Here is a 14,749-nt window from a genome sequence, read left to right as displayed (position 1 = left end):
GTGGCCAAGCTTCCTGGTGTTCAGTGTATCCTGGTTTTCTTCTTGGTTGAGCTATGGGAGCTCCAATGGATGTGGGCTCTCCTGTACTCTGTCTCATCAAGATCACCAAAGAGAGTCTGGTTAGGGTTGGGTTTATTCTACAAATTCTGTACCTGGGGTCATTTGGACCTCTAAAACCCTTTGACCATTAGTTTCAATTCTCTCCCTCATGTCTCATTCTCTGGAGATCTCAGGATGTGGGAAGAGTGTTCTGTATGGTACTATCTTCAGGTTCCTGAACACTCTAAAGCAGAAGTTGAACAAACTGCGTTGGAAAAAGAATGAGATTTAACTATACCTTCAAGACTAATATGTTAATGCAGGTTTCTCCTACCAGATTCTACTCATTCTGCTGGACAGGCAACATGAGTAGAACACACCCTCTGGTGGAACTTTCAGTGTGACTTTATGGTGTCCCTCCTTAGCCCTGAAGAGAAGGAATGATGATAATACCAAACATTCACAGAATTACATGCCGGATCCTATTTTAAGTGCCTTATGTGCTTTAACTCATTAAATCCTCACATTGCTTGGATGTAGATGGACATCTTAGGATGTAATATTATTATCACCATATTAACAATTAGGAAACTAAGACAGTGGAATGTCAGCTAACTGGCCCAAAGTCATATGGCAAGTGTATGCTGGAGCCAGGATTTAAATTTAGAATTCTTAACCACTCCACTACACCTCTTTCAGTTCACTTCCATTCAATATTAACTTCACTCTCCATTCCAGTAAATACTTATGATGACCTCTGATAAACACCCCTCTTTGAGCAGTAGCTTGGATATGGGTCAAAATTTTACACAATGGAACAGTTCAGATATCCACCAAATTCAGATTGAACTCCACACTGGGGGGAATCTTTCCATGTAAATAGAGTAAGGTGATAGGGCTTATGGGGAATGATGCTGGTAAGCAGGGTTGCTCTTGTGAGGACTAAATGATTCCCACAGTGGTGAGAACCCAATTATGATACTTCTCCACCAGGAGATGGAGAGTGAGGTTTCAAATTTTATCTGAAAAAAAATGTGTTTTAAAACAATTATGTTTGATATATTGTTTATAAGTATATAAAATATAAATATATAAAGCAAATTTATATTGTTTTATGGTCTGAAATGGCCTCCAATTAGGATAATTTTCATAGAGTGTATACAGTTTGGGTTAACTGTATAAAGTGAGATTATAGACCATAGGTTATTTTCCTCAAAGCTGATGCTCTAAGTTAGTTTCCTTTGACAACATTGGGGTAACTTTGGCAAATAACACAATATAACAGGTAACCTTAAGTGAACAAACATTTCTCCTTAGCAAACATAATCTAACAGGTACTACTTCCATGACAGGTTCACCATGAGTATGTGCATGTGAAGAACATAGGAGCTCTCAGAGGTGGGATGATCAGTGTTTGGCATTTACAATAGTCAGATTTGCTTTTCCACTCAACAATTTTCCCATTTCAGTAATAGTGGCCCTTGAGTCCATGTCCCATATCCTTTTTTGGATATAAATGATATGGGCATTTACTGAGGGGAGGTATAAGGGCAGAGCTTTATAGAATGCCGGACTGGCCTTGGATCTTGGCATACATAATACTTTTTGGAGAACAGCTAAACACACACCCACTCTCCATTATATTTCCCCAAAGAGAATAACCCAAAGGATGTTGTTCCTTCTGCTTCCAGGTATGGCTCTGTGAGTCCAGGGAGTGAGAGGTGAGAAGTGAAGAAATTGTGTAACACCAAGAGGCCTTGAAGAATGGAAGTTAATGTTAAGTGATATGGGGATGTCAGAATGAGATTGTATGTCACACTGTGCAAATCTTTTTCCACCTTGGATAGAGGTCATTTAATAAATGATATTATGCAAAGCATATTTGAACATTTCCTGACATGGGTTTAAAATGAGCAAGTCAGTTCATTTTCCTCAAGAAACTTAGAATTGGTGAAAGTGGAAGTAACTGCGTTGATTGAGAAATCAGAAAGGATACTGTGTGAAAAGAGGTCCCCAGATGTCCTGCTTTCCCTCCAGAAGGAGCCTGATGACATCAACTCTTCAGATGATGGAGTCTATCAGGATTTTCTTCAGAATGGTGCTGGTGTCCTTGGCAACTATTTCAAGGACACATCTCTGTTTTCACTCAGATAGTTGATAATAGTGTCCCCTAAGAGTGGGACTTGGCTAAGAATTGATATAAATAAGAGGCTGTATTATAATTAATCCACAATAATGCCTTGGAAGTTGGTGTGTAGATCCTGAGATTTCATAAAGGTCCTGTAGTCCTCTATGAGTTTTCCCATACTCTGCACCACTAGCTGGAGAGATTCATCAACTATACCAAAGTGCAAGTGATAGGTGACCAGACACTCCCACAGATCATCTGCATTGTGGATGCCAAGGATGTCCTGAAAAGACTTTGATGTTATTTGCATCTCCAAAGAGGTCACTTTGTTACAAGCAACCTTCTCAAAAGTGTCAGGTTCCCTGGGGGGCCATGGTACCTGATGTCAGAGATGTCCCTGTACAAGTTGTCTATAAGCTCTGGAAAGTTATGCAATAAGGGATTGAGTCTGGAGACCAGGAATGTGATGGGTTCACACATTCACTCCTTCAGGAGAGTTTCCTGGGTATTCTCCCAGATAGTCTTGCAGGAGTCATTCATCCAAGAGAGCTGATGTGCTGAGGTCTCAGTCCAGTTTGGTTCAGATGATCAGATGATGTAGAACTTCTTTCCCTGTTCCTGAATGATTTTTGTCAAATTTCATGACATTCATGCTGAACTATTTGGATACAATGATGATGAAAAGGTCATGCTGGGTAAATTGTAATCCTCCAAGCTTTGGTTGGTGCCTGTCTTCCTGGCAGGTCCCCACAGCTCCACATTGGGACTGTGGGAGAAAGAGTAGCAAGTGGGAATCTGAGTGGTCCTCACCACTCCAGTGGAAGTGGAGTCCTCCTCCTCCTGTCCAATTCCCTCCTTTGAGGAAGGAGGACATGCCATTTCCGGAGTCCCCAGTCACAGCAGCACTCACTGGGGCACTGGATATGGTCTCCAGAGTCCCTCTGATCACAGAGATCACCTCCAGCAACCTCCCTTCTCACAAAGTCTTTTCAATGTTTACGGCAGTTGCCTTAGGTTAGATTGTCCAGCCCATATTGTATGGCACAGCAGAAGTGAAAGATGTAGATAATAGGATGTGAAGGGACTGGGTGGGCTGTGTCATATCTCTGATCAGTGGAGTAACCTGCATAAATAGGAAAAGCAGGGGAGTTAGGAGGACCAGGTACACAAAATGTCAGAGGAATCATCAGATTTTTTATTCCAAACTGAGGGTGTTAGATGCACACTCAACTCAATACAAAGACATTTAGAATAGAAGCAGCAAGCCCCTGCGAACAGGTTTAGCAGTTTGTCAAAAATTTAAACACATTATTAGACCATCGAAAGGGGAAATCTTATCATTTGTGGCAACATGGAAGGACCTGAAAGCATCAATGCTAAGTAAAATAAATCAGATAGAGACAAATATTGCATGATCCAACTGTGTGTGGAATCTAAAAGTAAAATAAGATAAATTCATAGAAAAAGAAAACAGACTTTTGGAGAGGCAGAGGCACAGGATGAGAAGTGAAAAAATTGAAGGAAGTGTTCAAAAGGCATAAGATTTCAGTTATAAATAGTATGGATGTAATGTACAACCTGATGACTATACATAACAATGATGTATGATTTATTTATTTATTTATTTATTTATTTATTTATTTATTTATTTAATGATGTATGATTTAAAGGAAAGCTAAGGGAATAAATCCTGAGTTCTGATCACAAGGAAATTTTTATCTTTTTCCTTCTTTTCTTTTTATGTATTTATGAGATGATGAATTTAGCTGAATCTATTGCAGTAGTCATTTCACAATATATGTAAATTACATCATTATGTTGTATGTCTTGAACTCATACACTGATGTATGCCAATTATTTTTGGTTCTTTGAACTTTGTGAAACTTTTTAAATTTATTTATTTATTTATTTATTTATTTATTTATTTATTTATTTTAATCAGCATCGAGGCCGTTTATTATTGATTTGCTATTTTCACATATCACCCATTTTATGTAAATCGATAATGCAGAGACACGGTGTTCCTTCTTCCACAAGAGGTAATAAGTCTCTCACGCACACTCACACACTCTACGCAGCAAAAACAACGTTACACCTCGCTGAGACAATCACGTATTAAAATAAGTGGGGAGGGGGACAATGTAATGGTTTTTAAATGCCCTTAGTACAATACATAACGTACAAAAACATCTCTATATTTGAAGTTAAAAAAAATCTTCTGACAGCAACGGACTTAACTATTGATAGTTACCTCTGTATATACAACACGCATTGCACTTTTCCTCTCTAGGTTTTGGAAAGTTCAAGTAATAGTGAGGCTTGCGCCCAGGTGGGGGGGACACCCCGTGAGAAATCAGTTTGTGGGCAGGCACGGCAGTGACTCAGACCCCTGTCCCTGGGGGGGGGGGGTCTCAAGCATTTAATTCTCATTTAGTTCTCAATTAATCCTCTCCGTGAGCCTGGCAGGCCTCCCTTGCATTCCTCTGCCCCCCACGGGACACCTGGGCCGGCTTGGGACGGAGGGATCCGTGCCTCCGAGAAGGGGCTCGCGCAAAGCCGGGGCTGGGGGCTGGCGGCTGGACGGTGCCTCCCGGAATCCCGGTCTCGGCCGACTTCCATCGGCAGAGGGGCTCGGCTCGGGGAGCCCTCCGCCCAGGGGGAAGCCAGCGGGACGCCCTCGCGCGCCACTTCGCTGCTGCCACAGGCGCCGACATCCTAAGGAGGTAGGCGAGCCCCTGAGGCCCCCGGGGCGCAGCCGCGCCCGGCCGTGGCCCCGGGAGCAGGAGAGTCCGGCCAGGGCCAGTCTTGTTCCTGGGGCGACGCGTCCTTGTCCTTGTCTGTGAACTGGTAGATCTGGCGCGCCACTTTCTGCGCCGGGCACGTTCCGAGGCGGCAGCCGAAGCTCCGCAGGCCCTGGAAATGGTTCATGCTCCGGCGGTAGCGTTTGACTCGGATGCGGGCGGCGTCCGGACCGCTGGCCTGGGGGTGCGAGCGGCGCCCTTCACGTCCTGCGTCCGAATAAGAGTCTGGGCCGGCCCGGCCTTCACTTCAGCGAGCCGGTGGGATAGCTGCTGGACACTCGAAGTTCCCTCTTTCCACGACTTACAGCCCATTTATTCCACTTCTTTCGGAACTCTGACGCCACGTCTAGCCGTGCGGTGTCCGCGCCCAAGAAGGCGAGGGAGCCCAGGAGTAAGAGGGCGGCGGGAACCAGCTAGTGCTGGCGGCGATGCGCAGACCCTGCTGGGGGGCATCTGCCAAGATCCGGGAGGAGAAAGTCCGAGAGGTCGCTCTGGTGCTGGCAAAACCCCAACCAACTTTTTACATTTAAATTCAATTAATTAACATAGTGTATTATTAGTTTCAAAGGTAGAGTTCAATGATTCATCAGTTGTATATGACACCCAATGCTCATTACATCATGTGCACTCCCAATGCCCATCCCCCTGTTACCCCAGTCCTCCACACCACCTTCCCTCCAGCAACCTGTTTGTTTCCTATGCTTAATTTTCTCTTATGATTTGTCTCCCTCTCTAATTTCATCTTTATATTTTCCTCTCCTCCCCTCTGATCCTGTTTTGTTTCTTAAATTCCACATATAAGCGCAATCATATGATAATTGTGTTTCTCTGATTGACTTATTTCACATAGCATAATACCCTCTAGTTCCACCCATGTCATGGCAATGTAAGATTTCATGCTTTTTGATGTCTGAGTAATATTCCATTGTTTTTATACACCACATCTTCTTTATCCATTCATGTGTTGATGGACATCTGGGCTCTTTTCATATTTTAGCTATTGTGGGCATTCTTGCTATAAACATTGGGGTGCAGGTGCCACTTCAGATTACTACATTTGTATTCTTGTGGTATATATTTAGTACTGTAACTGCTGGGTCACAGGGTAGCTCTACTTTTAACTTTTTGAGAAGTCCCTATACTGTTTTCCAGAATAGCTGTATCAGCTTGCATTCCCACTAGCAATGTAAAAAGGTTCCTTTCTCTCCACATCCTTGCCAACTTTGTTGTTTCTTGACTTACTCATTTTAGCCATTCTAACTGGTCTGAGGTGCTATCTCATTGTGGTTTTGATTTGTATTTCCCTGATGACCATTAGGCATTTGTATGTATTCTTTGGAGAAATGTCAGTTCATGTCTTCTGTCCATTTCTCAACCCGATTCTTTGTTCTTTGGGTGTTGAATTTGATAAGTTCTCTATAGCTTTTGGATACTAACCCTTTAATTGATAAAATATTTGCAAAAATCTTCTCCCATTCTGTAGATTGTCTTTTGGTTTTGTCAGCTCTTTCCTTTGCTGTGTAAAAGCTTTTTATCTTGATGAAGTCCCAATAGCTCATTTTTGTTTTTGTTTCCCTTGCCTTTGGAGGCATGTTTAGGATGAAGTTGCTGTGACTGAGGTCACAGTTATTGCTGCCTGTGTTCTTCTCTAGGATTTTGATGGATTCCTGTCTCATGTTTAGGTCTTTCATACATTTTCAGTTTGTCTTTGTATATGGTGTAAAAGAATGGTCCAGTTTTATTCTCCTGCATGTGGATGTCCAATTTTCCCAACACCATTTGTTGAAGAACCTTTTTTCCAGTGGATATTCTTTCCTGCTTTGTCAAAGATTACTTGATTATTGAACTGAGGGTCCATTTATGGGTTCTCTATTCTGTTTCATTGATTATGCATCTGTTTTTATGCCAGTACCATGCTATCTTGATGATGGCAGCTTTGTAATATAGCTTGAAGTCTGGAATTGTGATGTGCCCAGCTTTGGTTTTCCTTTTCAACTTTTCTTTGTCTATTTAGGGTCTTTTCTGGTTCCATAGTATCAATTATTTTTCAAATTAAACTATAAAATAATATAGGGATGCCTGGATGGCTCAGTGTTTGTACATCTGTCTTCCACTCAGGGTGTGACCCTGTAGTCCTGGGATTGAGTCCTACATCAGGTTCCCTACAGGAATCCTGCTTCTCCCTTTGCCTATGTTTCTGCTTCTCTCTCTCTCTCTCTCTCTCTCTCTCTCTCTCTCTCTCTCATGAATAAATAAATAAAATCTTTTAAAAAATATTTTAAACTATAAAATAATTTAAACCAAGCCACCAAATGACCCAACATTTCCACTGCTAGGCATATAACCATGAGCAAGGACAACCTACATCTATGTAAAACCTGCATGCAAAATTTCATAGTGGCATTATGTATAATAGCTCTCAGGTGGAATTTACATAGTTATCCACCCACGGTTCAGTGGATAAATCCATACAAGACATCAGTATTGAGCAAGAAAAAAGAAATGAAGTACTGGTACCTACCACATGGCTGAACCCCAAAACATTATGCTCGGAGAAAGTAGACAGCCCATTGAACCATGTATTGTATGATTCTTCTATTCATATTAAAATATACAGAAAATTCAAATCCACAGTCATGGAAAATATATTGGGATTTCCTAGATATGTAGGGCAAATGGTATGAAGGGAATGAGAGGTAGCAGTCAAGAAGTGCCAGATAGCTTTTGGATAATGAAAATGTTCTAAATTTGATTACAGCAGGTGTACAACTTTGTGAATATATTAAAAGCTACTGAAAATTTTAAAGGGATGGATTGTAGAATGTGTAAATTATATCGCAAGAAAATTGTTAAAGAAGAGTAGCAAATGTGCTCATTTAGGAGGTGTGCACCTGTTAGGGGCTCAGAGAAGACTGTTGAGGAATGCTCTGCCGTGTGGTGCCAATAGTTGGCTCCTAAGGATATAGACAAAATGGACTGAGCACAAGAGTACAATGAGGATCGCTCAGTCAGGAGCCAGGCAGTTGCAGGTATTCTCCTGCCCAGACTGAGTGACCAGAATGTCCCACTAGAGATATTTGCAGGGCAGAAGCAAGCTTGTGGCAACTCTCCATGTCCTTTAATGCTGAGTACCCACACATCCTCAACTGCATATGGCTTTAGAGTTAAGAACCATTTAATTATTTTTAACAGTGAAAAGTGCATTTTCCCCGTTTTCCATATCTTTCACCACTAACTGCATACCTAAGAAATCTTTGTCCCTCATGCATTTCAATATTTAAGTTATACAGGCTTTCCAAATAATATCCTACTGATTTTTTAAGTCAGCACTTATGTTTGCACAACATGACTACCTTTGTCACTGCTTTGACTACTATTATAAGAATTCAAGTTCTCCCATGAACTTTTTCTTGTTTTTTTTTTTTTAACTTTTTCTTGTAAGCTGAGCTCTGAAGTAAGATTGCAAACATTTTATAAGGCAAGATTGAGGAAGAGAATTGGTTGATATTATCTAGTGGACTCTCCTCCTGTGGGCTACACACATAGTGATGGCTTGTGGGCTTTCATAATCCACAAGTTATGAGAATTTGCTGTGATAATTTCCCTTAAGACATCTACTATCTCTATGTGCACAAATATAAATCTAAAAACACTTTATAATTCAAGACTGCTTCCTTGATGAAGAGTTTCCCTGTATACTCCATGAGGCCTACTTGTTCATGAGAGTTTCCCTTCCAGGGTCATCTTTGGGGTCTCCTGATACTCCTGGAGATGAATTCTCACACCCAACTGCTCAGGTTTCTGCCTTAGTAGGACCAAAGTCCAGCTTCTTGCTCTCCTCCTCCACCCACCCCTTACCACTTCCTCTCCTCAGCTGGGTCCTACTGCCTGTATTACTGCCCTCCAGACTTCTCTTAGTACTTTCATCCAACATAAGTCCTGAACTCACACTCATCCTGAGAAAACTATCAAATTTCCCAACTGAGTTTGTGGGCAACTCAGCCCCAGGGCAATGTGAACATTTTCTTATTGAAAACTGAGCCCCAGTGTTTGATCCTGTGAAGCAGAGAAGCCATGCTACCCATTTTACAGGACTCCAGAGAAGGCTTCATGGTATGATCCAGGCAAAGCTCTGGGAAGGCCTCCCAAAAACCTCTTGGTGAAACATTTATGGTCTATTATGATCTCTGAGAAAAATCTTCCTCTGTTTCTTTTTACTCCTCCCAACTCTTACCACAGTGTATGAAGATTCTGATCTGTGAGTATGTCTGGGCTAGATCATCTGCTTGCCTTTTCTTGATTAATCTTCCCCAAACTCTATTAGGTAAATATTATTACTGGTTACAAATGAGGAAAGAGTGTCTCACAGACAAGAAACAAGCCTTGAATTACAAAGCAAAGTTGGGAGATCCAAGATTTAAACCCACGGTATGATTCTCTGTGTCTAGACAGGAGGGGAGGACGATCCTAGTTAATGCTGAATCTTCACCTCCAGGGGATGAGGGATTGCTGGATGCTCAGATGTTTCTCCTGAGACCATGGGTCCACTTACTGCTATTGACTACCATTTACCTCTCCCTGGATGCACCCTTTCTAATTTAGGGAGAGAATGGAAATCATAGTTCTCCCAGCCTCACTTAACATCACAGAAATCTCATGGATTTCCAAGTGTGAGGGGAAATCCCACAATGTGTCCCCACGTCTCAGAAAATGTTGCAGGGAACTTGACCCCCATTGAGAAATAGAGATGCCTAATGAAATAATGAAATGATCAGAGATGCTGGGGGTTCAGAGGTAAGGAAGCTGATGGAATATTATGTGACCACTATCCCATGTTCATGACTAGAATACCCTGAGGGATGTGCCCACAAAGTCTTCAGGGCTCTACACCAGGGGCTCCTGTGACAAACCCAAGGTACAATAGGTCAGTGAGGATGGTGCTTTTTCCTGCAGAGAGTGGATGTGCCCTGAGCTCAGAGAGGGGTGAATAACATGATGGTTGGGCAAAGCATGCATGGATAAAGCTGACTAGAATCCAGAAAGATGGAGCCTTGGCCTGGGTCAGGATGGAGTAACTAACATCCTGGACTGAAATTCTTTTTTTTTTTTTTTTTATAAAATATTTTAAAAGAACTTTATTTTTTTTGTTTTTATTTTTGTTTTTATTTTTTTAATATATTTTTTTAATAAATTAATTTTTATTGGTGTTCAATTTACCAACATACAGAATATCACCCAGTGCTCATCCCGTCAAGTGTCCCCCTCCGTGCCCGTCACCCATTCACCCCCACCCCCCGCCCTCCTCCCCTTCCACCACCCCTAGTTCATTTCCCAGAGTTAGAATAGTGAAGAGGAATATAAGGGAAGGGAGAAGAAATGTGTGGGAGATATCAGAAAGGGACACAGAACATAAAGACTTCTAACTCTGGACTGAAATTCTTAAGAGTCTCCCTCCTTTGCCCTTGTATTCAAAACTTCATTTAAGACTTCTCTTGACCATTCCCAATAATAGCCCGAGTTCTTCTTTGGGGGGGACAGGGACATGAAGGGTCCTGGAGGTCTCAATTGCCATCATGACTCTAGGGAGATAATCTGCATAAATTCCAGGATCACTGACTTGGTTGAGAGAGGGCTTTCTTCTCCCCTTGAGCATGCTATAATCTGCTTATCTATAAGTGCCCTAGTATAGGATAGAAAAGGCTGGAAGTCCTTATCAGCAGTCCTGTAGGGCCCAAGCCAGCCAGAACACAGGAACTGGGCTACATTCCATGAATCTTTCTCCTGGTTTATCTAAATCCCATTATAACCTTAACATGTACCAATATCATCTTGACTTCTAGACTATAATATCAACTGAAAAACCCTATCTCTTCAAAGGTTAAAATCTGAGAAAGTGTTGTGTTATCCCATGTTAGATGCTTGGTATCACAAATGTACACATGCAGGTCTTGGCATTTACAGTAAATAATTTCCTAGGCTCTGCCTGGTGCCCTTAGTGCCCAGCAGCTTTGGGACACATTTCTATTAGATGAATGAAGCACAATGTACCACTGCAAGTCTTACCCTTACTGGCTGATGGATAAATTAACTTTGTTTACTAAAGCTGTCATCTGAAATGTTGAAGCCAGCTCTGCCACAGCCTTTTGCAAAACAAGTTGACCCTTGGGCAGAGTACAACCTTTTTTGTCCAAGGTGGCTGTGGGTGGTGAACACAAACCTACCCTCTTCCAGGACATTTCTAAGACCATATCTCAACTAACTGTGGACTTTGCACATGTCTGCTCACCTGACTACCTGTGCTATGCCCTATTGATGGGAGTGACTGAAGTCACACAGCACCAGCCACAAATTCCTGTTTCTAATTACTTACTCTGCTCCTAATGATAGACAACCCTGCACATGAGACTTTTTAAGACGGTATTATGCCCACATGTCACTGTCAGGCCAAGGTGGGACATGATTAACTCCATGAGAGATTTCAGGTCTTCCAGGAGTGGTCCATGTGCAAGTGTTGGTGTGTATAAGCCTGCAGGACATTGATCCAGAAGCTGAGGAGAGGCCATCAGGGATCAACTCAGAATTAAAGTGGCTCACCCAAGCTCCCAACTTGCTGATCTTACTCATGTTTACCTCTGGTCTCCCCTCTCTAAACAAGGTTTGAGGATCCCTGAGTAAAGAAACACAGGCCTTTATGGAGGGAACCCAGGGAGCAGATTTAACTAGAGGGCAGTTTCGCTTGCAAAGACAATCAGACCATTGAAAGATTTGTGAGAAAATCTTTCAATGTCTTCTCAATGAGACCAGCAGTTAGAGATGCACTTCACATAATAACTAAGTACACACTCAATTCACATGTAAAGAAACACATTCATATACCTGAAAAGTATTTTACTAACAATTTATCTACCATTTTAATCTACTATATTCTATTTACTGGGTAATTTTTCTAAATTCTTATTTTAATGCACCAAAAAGATTTCATAACATAAGAAGTAGAATAAAAACACTCATTAGTTAGTGGATTTCCTATGCAGTATCCTATGTAGTTCGTGCCATGCCCAATTACCTTGAGTCATGAAGTGGGGATCAGCTTTGGACCAGACTAGAAATCCAACACATCAAGGACATTTGTGAGCTTGACACAGTGTGAGCCAAGTCCCACATTTTTTCCCATTTGATTATCATAAAGAAAGGATGGGGACATAGCAATATATTGGTTTATTCTGGGAAAATATTATAAGCATCCACATCATTAATGGGCATAAAGCAGAAAGAATCTTGTCTGAGAAGAGAGTATTCAAGAGTCTACCTCACTGACATCATCTGTAAAGGATGGAGTTGGTATCCAGCAATAGGGACAGTTTCTCCAATACAGATATATGTGTGTTGTTATACATTGTCCTAAAACCTTACACCTAGTTCCTAATCCACAAGAGATCCAATTGCTGCTCCAGATAGACTCTCCCAATTCTAGGTTACCCCAGAAATTGCCATTGACTTATGTCTTGCTTAGACTCTAAGGGACTATAAATGGAAATTGTGCTGTCCTTTTCCAACCTGGGTCTCTTCTAGAAGACTCTCATGGGCATGAACATGGAGATGAGTTACCCTTCCCTGAGGAAAAAGAGTCCAGCCCTTGGGCAGAGACAGTTCCCTCTGGGACTATCCAAAACTGGTTTCAGCCAAGGATACTCCAAAAGGAAGGAAGCAAGTTGTGTTGGGTTGTGATTGTCCTAGGAAGAGTCTGAAGAGAAGGCAGGGAGTCATGCTGAGTAGGAAAGGAAGGTCTTTCAGAGTTTTCTTCTCAAGCGCCTTTCCTGCTCAGAGCTGTGTAATTTCTGGATAAAGGTGGCAAGAGAGCTACAGCCCCAGCAGGGTAGTTGGAGACGGCCACTTTCAGTTCCTATTTCTGTAAATGACTCCAGTTCTTCAAAAAGGGTTGAACCAGCTTCAGTTTCTTCATTCTGGAAGATAGGGCTCCTACAGCATTTGCCTGAGGCTTATGTAAGATTATTTGAGCATTTTCAGTACAGAGGCCAGAAAGAAGGTGGGGTGTTCTCAGACCAGCCCTACTATAACCTACCTGAGATGCTTCCTCTGATGTCAGTGCCCACACCAGTGAGAAGTCTGCTTTCAATACTTGTGAGTCTGGCCTCTCAGATGGGTGCAGACCCTGTCTACAAAGTTGTTCCTTTAGGTTGCCCAATGTGCCCACCTCAGGGGCTAACTTCCTTCCATCCATGGGGATCAGAGTGCAGATGCTACTTCCATGCTGGAATTCTTTTCCTGACCCCAGCTGTGACTTTACCTGGTGTCAATATACCTGTCCCAACCAGGTGAGAGTGCAAGTCCCAGCATGCTCTCTCTGGATGACTTTGAGTATCTGCTTAACCTCTCAGTGATTTCTATGTCCACATTCTCATGAGAGCAGAAGGAGAAGCAACTCAGGCTAATTGTGGTTAGGAGTGAGGCCCCAGGGAGGGTGCTGTGTGACTACAACAGGGTGATAAGGAAGGTCTGTTATATAGTGATTCAGAGGGGCACATGAACCCCAATGTTTATAGCAACAATGTCCAAAATAGCCAAAATATGGAAAGAGCCCAGATGTTCATTGATAGATGAATGGATAAGGAAGGTGTGGTGTGTATATGTGTACAGTGCATGTTCCTATGCACAATGAAATGTTATTCAGCTGTCAAAAAGGATGAAATCTTGCCATTTGCAATGATGTAGTTGGAACTAGAGGGTATTATGCTAACTGACTTATTTCAAGTCAGCCAGAGAAAGACAAATATATGATTTCATTCATAAGTGGAAATTAAGAAACAAAACAGAGGATCATAACGGAAGGGAGGGAAAACTAAAATAAGACAAAATCAAAGAGAGAGGCAAATCATAAGAGGCTCTTAATATAGGAAACAAACTGAGGGTTCCTGGAGGAGATATGGGTCGGGGGATGGGGTAAATGAGTGATGGGAATTAAAAGGGCACATGATATAAAGAGCACTGGGTGCTATATGCAACTGACAAATCACTAAGTTCTACCTCTGAAACTAATAATACACTATATGTTAATAAAATTGATTTTAAATAAAAAATAAAGGAAGATCTGATTTACAAAGTTTTTCCCAATATTACAAATGTCCATAACAAGTTATGAAATCATTCTTTGGCTTAGAGATTGTGAATTTGGCATTGTCATCCTTGATTCTTCCCCTGGGGCAGAAAATGACAGCTGAAAGGTTGAGGAGAGGGAAGGCAAACATCATTTTAGTGAGCCTGTTACAGGTACATGCCCTACAATGAAGGCTGCACATGGTCTTCCTGAGTAGGATGAGGAGAAAGAGGTGGAGCTGCCCTTCTGTTACTGACACCACAGAGGAGGTAGAAGCCTAGAAGGTCTGGACTATGCCTGCCCTGAGGTCCCAGAAGGGACATCAGCATGGACCTTCCAAAGATCCCCTTCCTGGGGTGGGAAGGGGATCTCACACTACACCAGGCCATCAGCTGGATTGCAAATGTCCTATCCTACTGAGTGAATACTTTCTTACCTTTGGGGGTCTCCTATCCAAGTTCATCCATATAGTGGGGACAGTGAGAGGAAGAAAGAAGTTGATTTTTTTTTCCTGTCCCTGATGCAGATGTCTCACTCAGTTGGAGGAGGGACTGAGCCAGGGCAGGGGAGATTTCCATTGTACAAAACTCTGGAGGCATACATAAACCACATCTTCTTTATCCATTCATCTTTCGATGGACACCGAGGCTCCTACAATGGAATATT

General features: G+C 42.1%; 2 pseudogenes; both read right to left on the bottom strand.

The window, feature by feature from the left end:
• Positions 1–2,100: 2,100 nt before the first annotated feature.
• Positions 2,101–3,269, bottom strand: LOC129495014 (immunity-related GTPase family M protein-like; annotated as a pseudogene).
• A 1,339-nt stretch (positions 3,270–4,608) lies between these two features.
• Positions 4,609–13,210, bottom strand: LOC129494656 (pro-adrenomedullin-like; annotated as a pseudogene).
• Between the last annotated feature and the right edge of the window lie 1,539 nt (positions 13,211–14,749).

The sequence above is a fragment of the Nyctereutes procyonoides genome, unplaced genomic scaffold (assembly GCF_905146905.1).
Source record: "Nyctereutes procyonoides isolate TBG_1078 unplaced genomic scaffold, NYPRO_anot_genome, whole genome shotgun sequence".
Lineage (NCBI taxonomy): Eukaryota > Metazoa > Chordata > Mammalia > Carnivora > Canidae > Nyctereutes > Nyctereutes procyonoides.
This window is presented reverse-complemented; position numbering and strand designations above follow the sequence as displayed.